Here is a 16,177-nt window from a genome sequence, read left to right as displayed (position 1 = left end):
CCAGCGAATACATACGCTAACATATATAAATTAGCTCCAAGTCAAAACCACCAATAAAATAAGCAGCTGAAAGATGCAATAATATTTAAAATAAAAGTAAACACCAATAACAATACATGTATATTCACCTTTTCTGTTTAACAATTACGATCACAACTAGGATTAATCAATTGCCCAAGTTTCATTTTGCACTTGCATCTATTGCCTGGCAAATTAACCATCGGTGATTAGCAGAGTAGAACATCTACTATCACGAAAACTACTATACAATGTAGTAAGCAGGCATAGGTGTCACTCATACCTCACTTCCATTCATGGTCATGAAATACAAAGGTTTATTACCTTCAAACCATACTCTCTTAGTCCTGCCTTATAAGCACGAGTATCAACCATCTGTATGGACCATAAATTAGATTTTACTATACAGGTCACCTATGTCCACAATTTCTGCAACACCAATGCATAAAGAATTACACATTACACACTACACAATGCAGGAATGCATGAAAGATAAAAAACAATTCAATGAATATGGAATCCCATCTTCTCCAAAAAATCTCTTGTCTTTACAAAAGAAATTCAATTATTGCTACACATCAGCTATCTTTTAGTCATTGGTTACAAGTATATGACATCAGCTCCAACACCCTAACTTGATCAAACACACACCCTATGAACCTTTATTATTACTATATGCCAAAACTCAATATCAAGAAACAAAGACTGCAGTGTTCACGGTTCAAGCTTCAAATTATCTCAATTGTTAATACTCAAACTTAACTCACTTCACTATTAGCATTCATCGTAATTAGGCTATCAATGCTTATGTATCCTTATTCACTATAATAGTATCCAACACCCTGGTTTTTGCTCTTCTTGAAAACTACCTTGCACTTCCCTAACTTTACAATGGCAGCTACCATAAAGGACATCACCATTCATCCTACACCTACTTCATCACCTTCATTCCTACACCTAAATACAGGAAACCTTTTTTTTTAGATACATCACCATTGCTTAAACGAAGCTGCACAAACTTAACACTGTACCTACAATGAAAGCAAGCACCACTCACACACATCGAAGACATACACTTAAAGTAAGAACTGCAAAAACTACAACACCCATTCCATAATCTTTCATTCTACCAACACCAAATGAAAGCTCCAACCTACTCTGCTTAATGAAAAAGAACAAAACTTACCGAAATGAACGGGACGGACTTAGGTCTTCATCATCTTTCCTCACCGCCGGCATCAATCGCACAAACAATCTCAAAATCCACTATGATCCTTTTCTAACGACCACCGATTCCCACAACCGCGAGCTTCACACACGCCCTCGTTACTCCGAATGGGCCACTATCACTCATTGCTTCTCCTCTGTCATCTTCACATTCTCTGACACCACCCAATCAACAACGCTCCTCTTTCGCTCTGTCTCGCTACTTTCACATCTATTTCTGAGTTCCAATTTTAAATACCATCAGCCGATATGGAAGCCGGCTGACTGCATCCACAAATCTTATGGCAAGCTTCATACATTAACTATCTAAGTTGGTTATTTTCGACAAAGACATTCTCATCATGGAGTTATTTTTGTGTATTCCAATCTCTGAAAACAACAAATTTCAACTGGGAAACTTGAAAGTACACAGAACATCAGAGTTCCAAACCCGTACAAAGGAATACGGGATAATTTTCCATAATTATATATAAAGTTTAATTCTCTGACTAAATACACTTTTAATGTTATTATTTTATTCCTGGCACGCCGTACATGTGGATTTCTTAGGGCAGCAACCTCTCAACTTCTGATTCCATGAAAGCCTTTAGAAATATCAATTACGTCTCTCGTTTATAAGTTATCATTTTTTCCATTAAATTTTTTATATGTTAAAATTAATTTATTTAACCACATACACAAGTGTGGCTTAGTGCGTGGTTCATCACTTATTCTTTTAAGTTTTAACCACAATATCGAGAGTATTCGAATTTTATTTTGGTCATATAAAATGTTTCATATGGTTAATTATGTATCATTAGGACGTTAAATAATAGATAGCCCTTAAAAAAAAATTAATAACTATATTTGTTTGTGGTCGATAATTTATTTAGATACCATTTTAATCCAAATTCTTTCTAAGTTTCTATATAAATGGATTTAAAAAATAAAAATAATAATATTTGTATCGATAAATATTTTTAAATAATTTAAAATAATACAAAAATAATCAACAGATATTATATTTTTTATAAATAACTAAAAAAATTAATATTTAACAAATAATTTATCTATTATTCGATCTGAATTTTTATGTCAACATTTGAATATATATTTAAAAGGTATATACAAAAATTTGAAACAAAATTCGATGTTTATATTTTTTATTTTTCAAAACAATTTAGTCATTCAAAATAATTTTTTTTAAAAATCACTTAACATAAAATTATCAATTTTTAAAGATAAAAAGATTTTATTTTTCTAATAATATTTATAAAAAGTAGATCAAAATATAGTCTCTAATTTTTTTATAATGTATATTCAATATCTATCTTTTGTCGTATTTTTTAAATTTTCAAAAATTAATTCATAATTATTAGTATTTTTTGAAATTATTTTTGTTAATAAAATGAATTTTTAAATATTATTTTAATAACTTACTCGTATATCTAAGTAGCAACTAATTATCACACGAGAATAATGGATAATTTTTTATTTTTTTTTTATAAGGCGGCTCTACCTTAATAATTTTGCTCGGTGCTAAAACTTTAAAAAAGTCAAGAGATTCATAGATTTAGATTAATCTATGTATTCATTTGTCGTCCCATCCACAAAACAAACTCTACACTGTATTTAAGATTTTAAATACGTGTTATATTCTTCTAAATCTGTTATCCCTTAACTTCCACGCCAACTTTTTTTTTAAATACTATTTCAGGTCAAATAAAATAAACCCCACCAATTCATCCATGGTGAAATCTTCTTTCATAAATCTACTTTTTTTTTAATATATATTGTATTTTATTAGCATGGCTACAATTTAAAATATAGTAGTAAACTTATTATATATATATATATATATATATATATATATATATATAAGTATTTTTTTTTTCTACGGTATATTTAATCTGGTCAATGAACTACTATATAAATACGAGATTTAAATTTTTCCATACTTATTAAAACAGACCAATAAGTTAATTTTTTAACCAACCTAAACCGATTAGGTCAAAAATAAGTTCGTTAATTTTTTTAATATATTTTTTAAATTTAATTATTTAAATGTGTTGAACAAGTTATTATTTTACCAATTAAGAAAATCAGAGAAATTTTTGTTTGATTTCTCCTTTTGTTTTTTATTTGTGATGGTTTTGTAGTTAAGGATTGTGCTTTTTTCTAATTTCAGAAATGCTTGTTGGCACTATACATCGAGGTCACCGTAAGAGCCACCATACATGCACGCTTCCCTTGCGTAGTAAATTAGGCGATAGATTGTTGACACATAAAATTAAAGAGGGATCTGTTATTATAAAATATTTTATATAATTATCTAATTATATTTATTTTTAAATAATTATTTGTGTAATTAATATAAAATATAATTTTTTAATGATGTGTTATTACGTAAATAAATATATACATAAAATTATTTTATATTAACAGTATGTATATTAAAATTAAATAATTTAATAGTTATTTGTTTTATATTTTTTAAACTTTTGTCATGGTCCAAAATGAACTATGACCGGCATTCAGAAAAAATAATTTCATAATAAGTTTAACAGACTCAAATATAAGTTGAATAAGAAAGTTACAAATATTTTACAAATTTTAAAACAAATACTTATATATTTTTAATAAAAATTAAAATAATTAAAAATAGTTGGATTCTGAAAGTCTTAGATAGTCAAAAACTCAACAAAAAATAAGTATTTATTGCAGATCGTTACTCTTAAATAAAAAGTCTTAGATAGTCAAATATTTGTTTCTGAAAAATATTTTTAGAAAAAACGGAGTGAGTTTTATAACTCAGTAACTAGACAATACATCTATAATCGACATGAGACCATATAAATATTATTATCAAAGTAATTTAAAAAAAAATAGTAGTTCATACTAATAAGTAAATCAATAAGGGAGTTCTCATATAGAAATCAAATCAAAAGTTTACACTTGGGTGGCTCCACCTCTATAAGTAGCCCTTTCCTCTTGTGTGTCATTCTAACAGAATAACAGATCTAACGTGTGGTTTATACGTTAGGCTAGCAACACCTCTACTAGGTGGAGTCTGAGTTAGATGCATTTAAGTTAACATCATAACCGCCGTTAATTACGGTTTTTCTAATTCGAGCCTCCTAAATCAATTCAAAACATATAATTTCAAATACAACAAATCTTTGATCTTTCAAATATACAAGGTATCGAATCAAATCAAATCAGATAATTCTTTCTCATAAGAAATTTTTTCCAATCATACTTTTTCAATCAAAAAAATTTTCAAACATATTTCACAATTTTAAAATAAGTGAATACCAACAAATATTTCAATACTTCAAAAACAAATATTCAAGTAAAATCCAATATTTTGGAATAATAAAAAACTTCATAAAAAATATATATGGTCTCATGTATAATTCCTAAAATATAAACTTCACAAAAACGAATTATTCAATTCTAATAAATTCATTATTCTAATCAATTTAAATCGTTCAAGGCAAATATAGTGAGTATAATTTAAAGATCATAATAGATATATATCAAAATAATTATAGATGCATAATCAAACAATTATAAATGTAAAGCTTACTCATAACTTAGTTTTAAGGGACCGAAGATACTGAATTTGGAGTGCCGAAATCCAAAGTGAGCAGGATTGAATTAGAATGAACGAATGAGCGCTGAATTTGGATTAGGGCAACGACAAGGTGGAGCTGGCGATAGTTCGGGTTAGTGACAGAAACGATTCAACTGCAGCGACACCAACAGCTCCAATAGCAACCAAGGTTCACCCGAACAGCGACGGCGATGGCGACGGTAATAGCAGTAGCGAATGGTTCCTCCTCCTTTGTGTTTTTCTCTCTCTGTGAACTTCTCTCTTTTCAAAGCCCCAAATCTGCAATCACGACGACGACATTAGCACCATCGACATCAGTAATGACGGTGACAGGAACGATGTAACACCCTAACTTTTAGCACCTTATGATCGCACTAAGAGTCCGGGCGTCACTTACCTATACTCTTTTAATTTCATACTATATTTATTTAATATTGAACCTTTCCAAATATGAACCGAAAGTTTGATCAAGAAAACGAAATAGTTTTTATTCTTACTTACTTAATCACAATATATATATATATATATATATATATATATATATATATATATATATATATATATATATATATATATATATATAGACTTAATCAATGATCTTCAATTACAAATCATACCCCTCTAAAAACCAAAATAATAAATGACGATGGAAAAATAAAATCTAACAACTCAACTCGCAAGCATAATCTTCTATGCTTCTGTAGTTCCGCATTAAACCTTTGCACCTGTAGCTGAAAGGGGTGAAAATATGGGGTAAGAATTTGAGAGTTCTTAGTAGGGTCGGGATTAGAAGTTAAGTTCATTTTATATATACTTGTCAGCAATAACAGTCAACAAGGGACAATCCAATTCAGCAATTATATAACATAGAATTCAAATAACCATTTAACACACCCACAATCACAAGAAATACACTCACAAATAAATATACGCAAATAAGTATGATACATGTCTATTCCTATCGCAGGCCATAAGCTCATGAGTCGATTGCTTATCCGCTCCCGACGTTATCTGGACACAAGTCCCAGATATGGCTTTTCAGATGCATACAATGTGCATATAATCTTACGGCCAGGCCACATACAGTGTGACCTTTAAGTGTATTTCAATACGCTTACATCTGGAAAATAGTTCTCAATGTGTGGGCGTTCCCACTATACATTTGGCACTAAACCCCAAACAAGGTCGCATCTGCTCTCTTGTGGCAGACAGTCTTTTAAAATCTTTTTATCTTTGTCCTTTGCTCTTCTGTGGCAGATATCCCTTTAGTTAATACATTCTTTTTTTTGTGTGTTCTACTCTCTTATAACAGAGGTTCATTAGATTCTTTTAGTCTTTGCTCTTTACTCTCCTGTGGCAGAGATCCCTTAATATTTTTCTTTCATTTTCTTTTCTTTCTTTTTCTTTTCTTTCCTATTATTCCATAATATAATTTATCCTCACATTATTCCCTCACCATTTCCTAAGTGTTTTATGAAAAAGAATTATATAGTACTTTAATTAAGTATATGTTCTCTAAAGTTTTTAAGATCATTGTGTTTGTTCTTCTCTGACTTACAATATTATTAATAATATCTCTACTAATTAATATTCGTAATAATAATAATAATAATAATAATAATAATAATAATAATAGAATAATTTAAATGATAAATAAATAATATTTATATATTTTCTTAAAAACTTAGGTTCGTAAACCTTTTATTCATAAACTCTTATTATCTATGTTTTAAACTTCAAATTTTTAAATACTTCATTTTTAACCCAATATTTTTATAAAATTATATTTAAAACTCTCACGGATTATCTCAATATTTATAAAGCAACCTCGAATTTTTATAAAATACCAATTTTTACTCCCGTATTTTATTTATTACCCAAAATATCAAAAAACGTATATAATTTACAAATTGTACCTCGATTTTTATATACAAATACAATATTACTCTTCAAAAATAACATTTAAATACTAATCTTTCTCTTATACCAAAATCGAAACCCTTAACTCTTTCCTTTCAAAATATTACTTGTGTTTTTTCCATTTTCGAGTTTTTGGTTGCCGATTTTTTCTCAATTTTTAATTTAATCTTTCAACTACTAAATCTCATTAATTTTCTCAAAATACCATATCACAACAGCTCCAAAATTGTAACACCCTCACTATCAGAAGTCACGCTTCCGGCTGCGCCACTCTGATAGCAAGAAGTATTACGACTACTTTACACACTAAATACTAAAATAGGAGCCTGTGACTCGACACTGTATCGCTGATTTCTTCGAAAACTGAAAATAAATACTCTATCTTAAGAAAAATACAAGCAGGCATAGATTCATATACAAAACCCCCTACATAATAACTCATAATATAATATACACATATAAAACATACAACTCCTATCCCTCTTACAAATTTGTAATAACAAAGATGAGGGAAGAAAATAATCTAATTAATACAACAATATATAAACCAAACGCAGTATAACACTCCTTAATGCCTCTTCATCTGGTTCCTGAAAAGGTAAAGCTATAGGGGATGAGAACCTAACCACACGGTCTCACCACGGAGTTTCAAAGTTGTCATAAGAAGATATTTTATAAGAAAATTGTTTTCAAACTCAGTGGTTATCATTGCCTTAATGAATCTTTTAAAAACCAATAGGTAATTGTTCAAAACCTTTTCAAAGAAACAATGTTTAATCTTTCAGAAATCCGAAACCTTTCCTTTCTTATAAGAAACTTTCAATCAGAAACCAACCACGCAATCAAACAACACAATCATTAATATAGCACCAAAGTTCAATCTCAAATGTAGCACGCCAGAACAAACACAGGCAAGGCAGACAAGGAAAGCACAAGTAGGCAGCAGTTACAGCAAATAGTCCAAGTAGCAGCTACGGACAGTTTAGCAATTAGGCAAACTAAAACAAGTTCAAACTCAAGCAAAGCATACAAATGCATATGATGCATGCCTGTCCTATGGCTGATGATGCTCATCTGTCAGTTATCCAGCCAACCCGACAAGTCTGAATTGTACTTAGACTGTCTCCCGACGTGCATCCCCAAGAGTCTATGCATAACTTTTTCTCAAATAATCAATATTACTCAATGGGGATAACATTCCCGGGAATTTATATAGTGCCCGGTCACACACTTACATCGTAGGGTCAACAGAGTATCGAGTTTTCAACCTGGTACACGTGGTGGCAAGCCACGGCACTTTATCCAGAGAACCTCGTATCTCAGATATTTCAAATTCATAAGCCATATAAATAATTCAAAGATCATATCTCAACATTCTTAACATCATAATCATTCATCAATCCAAATCTCATTTCCAACTTCATTCAAAAACCATATTTCAAGAAAAATCCTCATCAATCCTTCTTTCCATCCCATTCATTAGCAGTCCTAATTCAAAACATAATTCTTTCTTTGATAAATAAATCAATCTTAAAACATAGAACGTTTAAAAACAAATCTTTTTAATTAATTACTTCAAATAAAGCTTCCAATTTTATAAAATTTCGGCAGCATTTCCTTTAAAATTCGGACACTGCCACCCTTTTTGGGTCCCATCCAAACATTTCTCAAATCCTTTCTCAACCATTTTCAAATCTCAATCACTTTCCAAAATTCAACCAATTCCAGTATCAAAGTATTTTCAAAGCGAATCAGTGCCCATAATAAATCTCTTTTTAAAATTAACCCAGCTCAAATACTAAATCATTTATAAAGTCATTTACAAAGTCACTAACTCAAAATTAAACCATTTCCAAAGCTAATTCAGTTTCATATTCCAAATCATTTCCAAATCCAATTCCTTTATATCATCAAAAATAGCTTCAAAACCAAGAAAAGCCATTTTTTATAATAATCAACCAAATAACCTTTCAAACTAATTTCTTTTCAGCAATCACAAACTACTCAAGCAATCAAGCAATCAGTCCAGCAAACAACCACATTTATAAGACAATCATAATCACAGACATATGTTTCTCACACTAATATCTATTTATAACAACTCTGTAAGATAAAATAAATTTTAAGAAAACCCCTACCTCGATATCGCAATCGCATAATTTAACACAATAGTCCCGCTTAGTCTAAACTCACAGCAGCAGTGGCGATTCCAACACTTTCAGGACGATGGCAGCATCACTAACTCCGATTTCGCTCACAGCAACAACAATAGATTCAAATTTGATGGAATCAAACGCAGAAACAACTCTGAAAATTCAAAGCGACACCGAAACTAGAATGGAATTAAAACCATAACAAAAAGATAAATGAGACCAAGGCAGTTCAGAGTATAAAAGTGAAACAGAGTCAAGAGAGGCTAGAACTAAGGCAGTAACACTAAACTTGAATTGGGGCAAGTCAACAGCAGCGATAGCAATACAAAATTGAACCAGAGCAGTGACGGTAATACCTCCGGCAGCGAGAAAATATCTGGGTTCGCCTCTAATGGTGGTGGTGGCGACGAATTCCGACGACGACAACTGTAACAAACATGCAACGACAATAAAGCTTCCGGAATCTCAAGAGAAACGAAACCCAAAGCTTAAAACCTTACCGGCAGTGCTTTTTCCGGCGACGGCAGCGGGTTTCGGGCGGCAGAAGCTCAGTTCAGAAGCTCCGGTGACTCAGCAGCAGCGGCGGTGGCTCCCCGTCTTCTCTTCCGTTCACATCTCCTCTCTTTCAGACCAGATCGGTGGCGGCTGGGCTCGTCAACGACGGCGGAGGATCTCAACGGTGACGGCGCATGCAGATTGGCGACGACTATGGTTCTCCTCAGTGGCTCTGCTCGATGGTGACGGACCCAAAGGCGGCGTTTATCACCCGCGCAGCAACAGCAGCCTGCGATGATGACGGTGGTGGCGGCTCTGCACGGTGACGACAGAAGCTTCGAGGACAGTGACCCACGACCTCCTCTCCTTCGCATCTCTATTTTTGGCGGCGACGCAGCGTGGTGGCGGCGCGACGGATGGTGGTGATGCCGCAGGTGAGACGACGGTGGTGGCGCGACAGCTCCTCCTCCCCTGGCGCTCTCCCTCTCTCACGGTCTCCCTCTTCTCTTCTTGGATTCGCAGCTATCTCTTCCCTCTCATTTCCCCTTTCCGTCTCCCCCTTTTCTTTTCTTGTTGAGGTTTCTGTGAGTGAGGGCCTGAGGGGTGAGGGTGAGTGAGTGGCGGTGAGGAGTGGGTGTGGATAGGGATCAGGTAAAATTAGGATTAAAGTTAAATTTGGGGATATTAAGGTTAATTAGGGTAGTTTAGGTAATTTTAATAAAATTAGGGATATAAAGTATTAATTAAAAATTTAATTTAATTCTTTAAGTTTATTTTTAAAATATTATTTAATTATTAATTTGTTAATTAACTTTTAATTAAATATTTTAATTTAAAATTAGAGATAATATAATTAATTTTTTTTGTTTGTAAAAATTAAAAATATTAAATTTCAAAATTTCTATTATTTAAACCAAATCATATAAAATTCTTATTATTTTATAATTACTAAACTTTATAAATTAAATATAGAAAATACTTCAATAATTATAAAATTTGAATAAGAATCTTAATCTATTCCAAATTCAATTAATCAAAACTTACTTTAATTATCTTTGGTAAAGAAATTTCTGAAATTAATACATAAATAAATAATTAAACTTAAAATTAATTTATAATAAATTTTCAAAAATTCTGGGACTTACAAAAATTATTAAAACAACTAATGCTGAGCTATTTCTCATAGCTAAACCAACAAATTACAAGCAACAACAATAATTCAACATAAACTCATTCAAACTCAAACAATAATCACTCACATCAACATTTATTTATCAAATTCACATTTAATTATTATAAAATTACCAAACCTACCTCCATGCTGTAGAAGAAAATGTCAGAAATCGTTTGTGCCTCCTAAAATTTTAATTGGCCGAACTCAAAGAGAAGAGAAATTATACCACCGTCAATTTTTACTAAACAAAAATGATGCTAATATGTAAAAAAAAAATACAAATATTTTTATCGAACTAAATTTTTTTATTAGAATTATGAATTTAAAAGAAATCGAAACCGAAGTTTTTGGTGTGGGTTACGATTTTGTCATGCAAGCATTCAGTCTCTCTCTCCGTATGAAAGAAAAAGAAGCCAGTGAATTTCGATGATGATTATATGTGATTAGAGAAATATTTCACTTGAGGAATATTAGATGTCATAGTTTAATATGAAATGAAACACATGTCATGACTAAACAACAACAATAATAATAATAATAATCAATTTAATTGTTTGTTTATTAAAATAATTTTTGATAAATAATTTAAATTAATTAAATAAGTCATAATTAAATTAAATTTTAAAAATTATAAAATTTATTTAATTATTTTTATTAAAAATAATTTTTTTAAAAATAAAATCTCAATATAATATAATAATTCATAAATAACTAATTATTTAATTTTAAAAAATATGGGAGTTACAAACGAGCTTTTCTTTTTTTCTCTATTCATCACATCTTTTTTTCTCTCAGTTTTTTATTAGAGAGTCAATAGAATATTTGTACAACCATCTGAATACTAGAGATAATAAACATCCCAAAAGCTTAAGTTGATTTTGGGGTTCACCAAGGATTGAGCTATTGACTTTTCGGATCTAGAATTCTGATATCATGTCATGATACCACTCATCTCAGAAGCTTACGCTGATGGAAAAAGGTAACACTAATGATTATATCTCTAATACTCCCTAAACTTCTGGTGCGAAATTTATAACCACAAACTAACCGGCAAGTGTACCGGGTCGTACAAAGTAATACCTCAGGTGAGTGAGGGTCGATCCCACGATGATTGATGGACTAAGCAACAAAGGTTAAATGATTTATTTAGTTAGACTAACATAAAATGGTGTTTTGAGTTCAAATGCATTAAACAGTAAATTCAAAATATCAGCAAGCAAGCAGTAAAATTGATGTGAATAATATATGGAGAAACAGTTAAGGTTTCAAAGATATCTATTTTCTGAATTGATTTTTTTTACTAACTATTTTAATCATGCAAGATTTAATTCATAACAAACTATATGTGACTAAACCCTAATTCCTTAGACCTTTTTAGTCTCCTCTAAAATTCATCAACCATCAATTCCTTGGTCACTTAATTCCAATTAGAGGATGGAGTTCAATTCTAGTTATATGCCATAAAAAGCCTAATTACCCAAATATAAGAGGATTATATGTCACGTATCCCGTTAATTCCAGGTAATTAGAATTTAGGAGAATATGTTTTCAAGCTGTTGTTCAAGTAAAGTGTTTTTCCAAGTTATACAAGAACTCAATTAGAACAAGGGTCATACTTCCGTTCCACCCAAATTCATAAGATAAAAAAGGAAAAAAATTCTTGAAATATAAATCAGTACATGAATTAAATTAGAAAAATAATATTATCAATCCATACAATAGATAGAGCTACTAACCTTAACAGTGGAGGTTTAGTTACTCATGGTTCAGAGAGAAAATTACGATTCTCAAAAACTGTAAATTGCGGAATCAGGTAGAAGAGAAGAGAGGCACCCGAAGGACTAATTCTTTTTCCTTTTATATCTAATCCTAATAAATATAAAATATAAAATATATTCCTAAACTAAATAATATCTTTTTCTAATTAAAAATAAAATAAAAATTTACATCAAAATTTAATAATTAAATTTCGCAGCCTTTGAACATAAATAGGGACCACTTGAATTATTAAGGTCTACGCTGAACTTCTCAAGTTTAGTGTGGGTGAAAGCAATATGCGTTTTTCGGAGCTTGAATCCACGCTGAACTTAGATTAACCAAAATTCAGCATGGAATGATACGTGATTTTTTCTATGTGCATTGGATTCCATGCTAAACTTGAGAAAGCTCAAGTTCAACGTGGAGGAGGCAGAGTGAAAGGGAAAAAAGGTATACTATTATATATCGTTAGAAAGTTCTGGAAATTAGTTTTCCAATGCCGCTAGAATCACATCAATTGGACTTATGTAGTTCAAGTTATTTTTGTTTGAGTGCAAGGAGGTTGGGTTGACAGCATCATTCGCTTTTTTCTTTTTCTGCTATAAAACTCCGTCAAATCTATCCGAATGCTACCTAAAATAAACGGAAATGCACACAACTCAAAGTAGCATCTATAGTGGCTAAAAGATATTTAAATATTGATTAAACTCAACAATTTGAGTACAAATTCACTAGAAAAAAATAGAAAAGATACTCACGCATCAGCTTCTATTGTACACATTGTACAAATATTCCATTGACTCCCTATACTTCCTCTTGAAAAAAAAATATATATTTAAGAATAGATTCTACCTATCATTTTATTTATTTATTTTGGTTATTACAAGTTTACAACTTTAATATACATGAAAATAAAATTTTACAAAGACATATCAAATCAATTTTAAATTTTATAAAACTTTTTTAAATTGGTTTATATTGGAATTCAATAGTTGAATTGATGAAATTATCGCACCTAAAATATTGTTCAACATGATATATATACACACTTTGCACTTGCTCTTGTTTCTCAACCTATTGGTAAATGTTGGCCTTGGGCCAACAACCTAGATACAAATGAGATTAGAGTCAAATTTGGATCATGATGTTTGATATTGATAAATGTTGTCTCCTAATTAATATGCACACAGTTTTTAATCTAATAATAAATGCTCACGAATATTCAGCGACGGGTTTAATTTTTCGCTTTGCCCTTGCCAACAATTGAACTTTTTTGTATAATATTCTTAATTTAGTTTTAAAGCACTGATGTTATGCACCATGATTAGAATCCTAATTCGTTAATGTAACAAATTAAATGATTTGCCTAACAACAAATTTTAAAATCTATTCTATTATATAAAAATCGGATTTCTGTACTTAATGATGAAGTTGACGTGACATGCTTTTGGGAGTATTTTTCGATTTATTTTTTTTAATGCATTAAATACAAGTTATTATGATAAACTAACTATATCAACTAATTGATTTGATTAAATATTTAAATATTATATAATTTATTATAATTTATATCAATTTGATTTGGTAGTATTTCTTAATTTATTTAATTTAATATTCTGTTAGTATTTTTTAATTTATTTAACCAAATTTATTAGTCATTAAAATAATAAATTTATGAATAAAACAGACAATTGAGATATTTTTAACTAATAATTAAATCAAATCAAATCATATCATATATATATTGAGCTAAATTCAAATAATGTGGATTAAGGACTAAATTAAAATGAGATCATTTCTTACTTATTCAAGTTGAGCGCAATAAATACAAATTAATTTTGTTAAATAATCATAGTTGTCTGGTTTACTATATATAGATGGCCACACAAAATTATAAGAATTATAATTTTTATCGCTCTTGCTATTTCAACTTTTCTTTTCTTCTTCTTTTTTTTTTCTTTATGTATAATTTATTTTATATATAAATGTGTCCAAAATGAGAAAGTACATATGAGTGTTTTATTGATTGTTTATTTGATGAATATATTTCAATTTAAGCATTCTACTATTGTGGATAGAAGTTGACCTGTAGCAATTCAAAGTGGCAAATGTATTTTTTTATAGTATTAGATAGAATAATATTTATTAAAATGAATATACCCATTGTAATGAATTTTTTTCAATTGTTATATTTTTATGTCAGTCGTGTAAATTTTTTGAAATCACAAGATAATAAAATAGGTTGACTTTAATATCATTAGAAGCTAAATTTAATGGTTCAAATAAGCACCACTAATTATATTAAAAAAAGTAATTTTGTAATAATAATGTGATTTATATATTAATTTTTTTGGATAAATTCATTTTAAAATGTAGAAATTAGACTCAATTACGCTAAAATTTTAAAGGTAATATAGAATTTGACAACAAAATTAACATTCATTAAGGAAATAAATTTATTTATAGCTATTTTCTAATTATAAATAATAACAAGACTTATGAAAAAATATTAATGTCATCATTTTTATTAATTAAATCATAATATTAGGTAGTTGATAGTTTTATAGGCGAAAATTATTAAGTAATTACATAAAAATTAGCAACGAATAAGTAATAAAAATTCAGAAAAATTTATTATATAATACTAATTTCATAATTAAAATATGTCACATATCATATTCTCATATATTCTATTTATTATCTATTCTATTATATAAAAATCAGGTTTTTGCACTTAATGATAGAATTGACGTGACATGCTTATGAGGGTGTTTAGCAATTTGTTTATTTTCACTCATTAAATACAATTTATTATGATAAATTAGCTATATCAACTAATTAATTTGATTAGATTAATTAATTATACTAATTATCTGTATTAATTAATTAGATTAGATTAATTAATTAATCATTAAAATAATTAAAATAATAAATCTATGAATAAAATAGATTCTCGAAATACTTTTCACTAATAATTAAATCAAATCAAATCATATTTATTGAGATAAATTTAAATCATGTGAATTAAGGACGAAACTAAAATAAGATGGTTTTTTTAATTATTCAAATTGAATGCAATAAATAAAATAAATTTTTTTAGATAATCATGGTCTTCTGGTGTTCTATATATAAATAGCCATACAAAATTATAAAAATAATTATTTTTATTGCTTTTGTTATTTCAACTTTTTTTTATGTATAAATATACTCAAAATGAGAAGGTATGGATGAGTGTTTCATTAATTGTTTGTTTGATAAATATTATAGTCTGAAAATGTCTCAATTTAGGCATTCTATTGTTGTCGATGGAAGTTGAACTTCTAATAATTCAGGGTGACCATGATATTTTTTTATAATATTACATAGAAAAATATTTTTTAAAATGAATATACCCATTGTAATTAATTTTCTTTGTCAATATGTTATCTTTTACCTAACAAACAATATTCATGTTGTATTATTTTTATCAGAAGTTATACATAATTGATTGATAATTTCATATATAAAAATACTCATGTAATAACTAAATACCATATTGTTATCTCGCTAAAGTTAATTCTCCTATGATTATGCGAATGTATAGCACTATCAGATGAAAATTGATTGGATTACATTTATTTTCAACGAGGTAGATGATCTTTTAGGCCTAATTACGGTCCGAGTTAATGAAAATTTTAAAAAATGCTAACAATACAAATAGTTTTTATTTTTAATACCCAATAATAAATATATAAATTAAAACTAATATTATTTCGTACAAAATTATAAAATGTATAGCATACTCAAAACATATCCAATCCGTATTAACTGTCATTATTTATCAATTACGTTATGACA

General features: G+C 29.1%; 1 long non-coding RNA gene across 1 annotated transcript; it reads right to left on the bottom strand.

The window, feature by feature from the left end:
• Positions 1 to 7,111: 7,111 nt before the first annotated feature.
• On the bottom strand, positions 7,112 to 10,073 carry LOC112697630 (uncharacterized). Its single transcript, XR_003151270.2, has 4 exons — positions 9,414 to 10,073; positions 9,270 to 9,339; positions 8,899 to 9,067; positions 7,112 to 7,350 (listed from the first exon to the last, which is right to left on the bottom strand). It is a non-coding gene; the product is annotated as an uncharacterized lncRNA (long non-coding RNA).
• Positions 10,074 to 16,177: the final 6,104 nt, after the last annotated feature.

Source organism: Arachis hypogaea, chromosome 16 (genome assembly GCF_003086295.3).
Source record: "Arachis hypogaea cultivar Tifrunner chromosome 16, arahy.Tifrunner.gnm2.J5K5, whole genome shotgun sequence".
NCBI lineage: Eukaryota > Viridiplantae > Streptophyta > Magnoliopsida > Fabales > Fabaceae > Arachis > Arachis hypogaea.
This window is presented reverse-complemented; position numbering and strand designations above follow the sequence as displayed.